The sequence below is a fragment of the Bacillus rossius genome, chromosome 1, assembly GCF_032445375.1.
Source record: "Bacillus rossius redtenbacheri isolate Brsri chromosome 1, Brsri_v3, whole genome shotgun sequence".
NCBI lineage: Eukaryota > Metazoa > Arthropoda > Insecta > Phasmatodea > Bacillidae > Bacillus > Bacillus rossius.
Window position 1 is genome coordinate 345,130,339 of NC_086330.1, and position 6,000 is coordinate 345,136,338.

Genomic DNA, 6,000 nt, shown 5'->3' on the forward strand with positions numbered 1-6,000 from the left:
CCCACAAATTCTATAGCCACACAGTTTTTCTTCAAGAAACGAGGCCACCATGTATTGAAGTCCAAAATGTTTTCAGTCTCCTCCATCTTTACTGTGACGTTTGACTTACTGTGTACTAACAGACTAACATATTTTTTTGGAGTGTAGATTCTATCACATTTCTTAATGTTCTTTTTGAATAACCCAAAATCCCTATCGCAGGGAAGGAATGAATGTCCTCTTATAGGATAACAATGTACAATATTTTGTAACATTTTATTTTGCACCAGTCCTAAGCACATGCGGATCATTGAATGATTTTTGTTTTGGCCAACACAGCCATCAGAGTACAAGTATAGGTCTGTTATATCTTTAGACACACAGTTAGTTATGTAGTCCAATAAAAATGAACATACTTCATTGGCACCTTTCTTGGCCACGTCCTCGTGATATACATACAAACACGAATGGTGGGATTTTAAATCGTGTACACAAAATCAGTTTACCCATAACTGATGTAGGTAAAATATTTCTTGGACTGGTATGTGGGGTAAGGGTAGATTCTGCATGAAGTCAAAAACTATTCCTGCCACATGGGGATTTTCCTTGCATAGCTCTTCAGTTTGTTTTAAGGACTTGTAAAATTTTTGGCTTCTGCGTTTATGAACAACTAACTCCGATTCAGCGGCACGTTTTACAATTTCCGCAAGATGAGGACTTTTCAGTTTTGTTGTCAGTTCTTCGCATGTGCTGCACACATCGATTTGTGGTCTTTCAAAGCGATACCGAAAATTCTCATTATAATATTTTAGGTAATATTTGTAAGACACCTTTGTGTTTTGGTATTTATCTTCATAAAGGGTGTGTGCATTTGCTTTACATCTAACTTACAATCAAGATACTTCACCTCTTTACCTGAGTAATGAGAAGTTTTCACTGGGAATGACTCAATATGTTGCTGGATGTTATTTCTTACTGTGTCTGACATTTTTTTGGGTTTGGGATTCAAACCACGCTTATCTTTAGGAGTCTCTCCTTTCAGCATAAGTGCTGCTAACATAAATACTCTCTTCTTTCCTTTTTTTCTCCATCATCAAACATTCAACATCACAACAATACCAAATATAAACAATACAGCCATAGACAAAGAAGGTAGAAATCATAAAATATTTTAATGTTCAATAAAACTTGAAATATCAAGTAGACAGGCAGAGCCATCTAACAGATAAAGTGTAACTAATGCGTCATATAGCACTGCAAGAATTAAATGTGCTGCAATCTACAGGCTTGTCATCAATAAAAGGAACAAACTCCACAAAACAATAATCAGCATTAAAAGGATGTAAGTCCATGGACTTAGTTCTTTTTAACAGAGCCCGCAATAACGCATATGCCCGTTTTATATGTATGGAAAGTAGGGACTGAGTTCCTTTCAACATCAATCAATCCGGTGAACCCGAAAATCTTCATTACCATTAAAAAACATTACCATTAAAAAACATTTTGGTAAAATATGGACTTAGTGCCTTTTTACAATGACCGATTCAATTAGTTTTCAAAGATCGGTACTAATATAAGTTCAAATCAGCATGCACATATACTGTTTGTAAGAATGTATAAGTTGAGTATTTCTCTTCAATCAGACACGTTCCCCTTGAAAAATGTAGTTTGGTAATCAAATGAGAACAAATCTCTTGGTAAGCTCAAGGGGTAGTGGCGATAATGTTCAACGTCAGGTTGAGTATATACTTTATGATTAACGGAATGTTGTGAAGCACGGGGAGTGTATGGCGATCGTGTGTCCGTGTTGCAGATACTTTAGGAAGGTAGTGCCTGAGAGCGGCTGGAAGTCGTGGCTCCCAGAGACACCTCGATCTCCACAGCCAAGTACCTGGGACGTAGCTGAGTACCTGGGATCGGCACCGCCGACGGTGGGTCGTCTCTGGTTGGGTACTTCGGCGGCGCGGCGGCAGCAGAGGAAAGCTGTGCGATGGAGGAAGAGGGAGAGACCGAGTGTGGGGTCGGCAGTTCGCGACCGGGGCTCTCGTCGTTCGGGCCGGGGAGTCGACGAGTGAACGTAGCTCACGTGCATTGTCAGAAGAGATACCTGTGTGCAGACTTTCCCGTGTTTGTTTCGTTGACGAAGGTCCTTCCGATGCAGACTCCACTCGCAACGCGCTGGCTTTTTTTTCTTCCTAAACTATTTAATTGCTGTGCAGTTCGGTGTCATCGTATGTATCCAGAGAACCTATACAAAAAAAAAAATACAAAACTAGTGATATTTAGAATTTTGTGATTTTTATTACGAATTATTTGTTTGTTAAAGAAATTCTATACAGCAGAATTATATCTGTGTGTTATTTAATTATCTGTAATTGTAAATTTTTGCAAGACTTATGGTTTTTTTAAGGACTAGCATAAAAAGCATTGAAAGAAAATATATATATATATATAAAAGCAAATCTGAAGTTGAAAAGGTTGCCAAGGTAAAGAGAATAATATTGCCTTATTATGATTATTGTAATATAAATGTGAGAATGAAATTTTAGATTGTTCTGTTAATCTGTTACATAGAAGTGCACTGAGAGGTCTACACTTGCTAGTTCTACTGTGATGGCTTCTATTAGATGTAAGAGAGAGATATATATATACTATAAATTATTATTAATAATATAACTATTACTATAGGAAGGCCAGGTTTTTGTCACTGCCACAAGTTAACATTTCAGAATCAATCAAGACTTGCGGCCATTTTCTTACTGTAGGCCAATCAACTAAAGATGGTCTTCATTATCGTTAAATCAAGCACTTTCATTCAATGCAAATTTATGTGTATGAAATTTGTACCCTTTTTTTTATGTAAAAAAGGAGCTTTATAAAATTTATTTTACTTCTAATAGTTTTGCAAGTTAATTTTAATCACAAAACTACATCATCACCGATATTTAGTGATATGTGACTGGTGTCAGTAATGAGTGGTCTCCTCTGTGATGAAAGTGTTTTCTTGTGGTAATAAGTAACCGACTGCAGTTTGCGCAGGTATTTTTGTTCTTTGTTTTTGTATCAGTATACTGTGAACACAGTCATGTTCAATTATAGATTTAGACAAACAAAAGCTGTAACAAGTACATTTCATTAAAACTGAGAATTTTGTTTAATAAATTTTTAGTTACTGTTAACATACAATTTTTTTCTCACTTTTCATTTGTTTCTTTAGTTTACTGTACAATTTATCTCTTGCATTTTCAGAAACAATTTTGGTTTTATTAGATATAAAAATTGTTTAATTGCTGTAACCATTAACTAACACCACTTGGGTTTCATGGAATTTAGCATTATTCATCGTTTTGACTGTTCTGTTATGTTTCGTTCATGAATTCGATATGGAATTCTGTGTGCACAGACGTGAAAACCACTCTACACATAAAATAAAATTGGTTACCACTCCAGGAATCTAAAAGTAAAGTAATGTTAATTTTTTTTTCATGAAGGAAAATAATTAGGCCATGATTATTAATCAAGCTAATTCTCTGTTGCTAACTTCACACAGATCCATGTACTAGACTTCAGCTACATGTAACAAATTACGACAACTGTGTGCGTCACATGTAGTTTATTTGACATGCAGCAGAGGCATGCTAAATACTTTCATACACGTTGGGTACCTCATGTCAAAAAATTATTTTCTACACTTGAAAACACGTTGCACGAACAGGCCTTACGTATGTCAATATATAGACAGCAGTGGACTGAGAATTGCGCTGGTCACAAAGCTTCAGTTTAGGGCTTCGGGTGGGGTCGCGACGAGCTGTTACTGTATTACTGTTGTTGCCAGGCGGATTAATTGAAGAAATGTTATTTTAGGATAAGACAAAGTTGGTTTTTATATAATGGTTGTTTGCGTATATTGCTACAGAGAATCTATTATAACTAATATATACGTATATAAAAATGTTGACACTTAATTGTTGTATGTAAGTACTTTTCACACAGCTGTACAGACTGTTTAGAGTAATGCATATGAATTTATGCTTAAAACTCAGAGAAAGAAATTATGTCAAAAGAAAGATCACAACATTCTTCTGTACCTAATGTAAAAAATGCTAAAATAAAACCATCATTACAGTAATACGATGAGAGTAAAATTTAGTGTTATTCTGCAGCATTTAAATATCACATTTATGTCACCTCCTATTATAGCCTGTACTGTACTTACAATCCTTGATTTTGAGAGCAATAACAATAACACTATGATGGGTAGTTTTGGCTAAAATATTTAAAAAAAAATTGCATTTACTGTTGTGACAGCTTTTTGTCCGTTTAACACCTTGTAGTGGGAACTTGCACACACTGCACTGTGCCTGATGAATGATCCAATAATTTCATTAAATGAGATGAAATGGTATTGGCTAGTTTTGATTATGCCAGATAGTTGTTTAACCAGCACGTCACTGCTATCAACAGTGTGTATGTAAATTCTGTTATAGAATAAATAAAATAATAAATCTGTGTAAGTAATAGCGTAAAATACCAATATTACTTTAGCCTTCAGATAGTGTAAGTGTTCTATAGTACCTATGATTTATTGCAAACAGACATAAAGTAACACGTCAATTCAAGGTTGAAATTCACTATTGCATTTGGTATAATAAACCATGCATTTGATCTTACCTCTAGTCACTAAGAAAAAAAATCTATTAAACTTTTATGAACATTCAATGTATTAAAATTAATTTGGCTTTCATATGAATTTATAACATCAGAAAGTTGTTAAACCTTTAATGTTTGAGGCCTAGGATAATACCTTTTAGGTATAAATAATTATACAAAATTCATCAGGTTTGTGATGTTAAATTTATATAAGAGAGAAAACCTCAGTACAGTACTACCTATACAAGCCAGTTAGTTATGATGCGGTACTTAAGTGGTAGGAGTTTGTTTCTGCAAATATTGAACACACACAAGTCGTCGGCTACTAGCTACTAAGTGATGTCAGAGATGATCTTCGGAATCGTCTGGACCTCTGGTTCGGTTCATCCTCTCCATAACTGGAACGCTAACTACAGCTATGAGATGTGTTACTGAAACAAAGATGAGAAATACCGCGATTTCCATGGCATCTGAAAATCCTACAGTTCAGAAAGAGGTCACCAACATCGACCTCTTGGAAATAGGCTCTACTTCATCGTTGTAGTGTTGCACTACTCAACTATTGCGATCGACGCGGTAGGAATACAAAAAATTTTGTAACTCCCTAAATCTGATGCATAAAAATCAGATACTCTTTAACCTTGAACTTTCTGAAGAGCTCTAACTATTGACGTGGTTGACGCGAATCTTCATGTTTCTCGCGTGAGCTCCAGAGATTCGGAAAGCCGCTTTACACAAAGAAACGTCTTGTTTGTTTAATGGCGTACTTCCATACACTCACTATTCTAAAATAGAAAATTCTCTAACTTAGCTTGTGACAACCAAGGAACAAGGAAGCTATGATAAATACTACAGACTGAAACCAAAACCTTGGTAAAAAGAAAAACACTGAAGACATGTGTTGGTGCATGGATGTTCTAAAGTGGAATAATAACTCAAAAAAATATGTAACTGAAAAACAGAAATTAAATATTACAGATGTCAAACTCTAGGTGGAATGAAATGGCTCCCACTATGGTTGCTCTCTTCACCAGTACATAAATCCAAACATTAGAATTTACTGAATTTAAATATAAATTAATTAATAAAATAATACTAGTCATAACAAGAAAATAGACTGTTAACAGACCAACTGTTTACAACCTCTATGAAAATTTTAAAGTTACAAAATTAACTTGATGAAGTAACACTAATTAATGATATATTATTTTAAAAACATATCAAAAAACTTGAATATTTGAGATTTTATGACACCAAAAATACAGAAGATGGAAGATCTTGTAAACCTGAGAAACGTTTGAGGCAGCACCATTTTGGATTCATTGTTTACAACCAGGGAACGGCTATATGGTCAGTACAGCATGTCCCAAA

General features: G+C 34.9%; 1 protein-coding gene across 2 annotated transcripts in view; it reads left to right on the forward strand.

Moving 5' to 3' along the window:
• Positions 1 to 4,124, forward strand: part of LOC134528159 (probable nuclear hormone receptor HR3) — a 428,545-nt gene extending 424,421 nt beyond the window's left edge. For both annotated transcript variants that reach the window (XM_063361509.1, XM_063361508.1), the window contains exon 11: positions 1,793 to 4,124. The gene's annotated coding sequence lies outside the window, so the exon portion shown is untranslated. The remainder of the gene's footprint in view (positions 1 to 1,792) is intronic.
• The last annotated feature ends 1,876 nt before the right edge of the window (positions 4,125 to 6,000 follow it).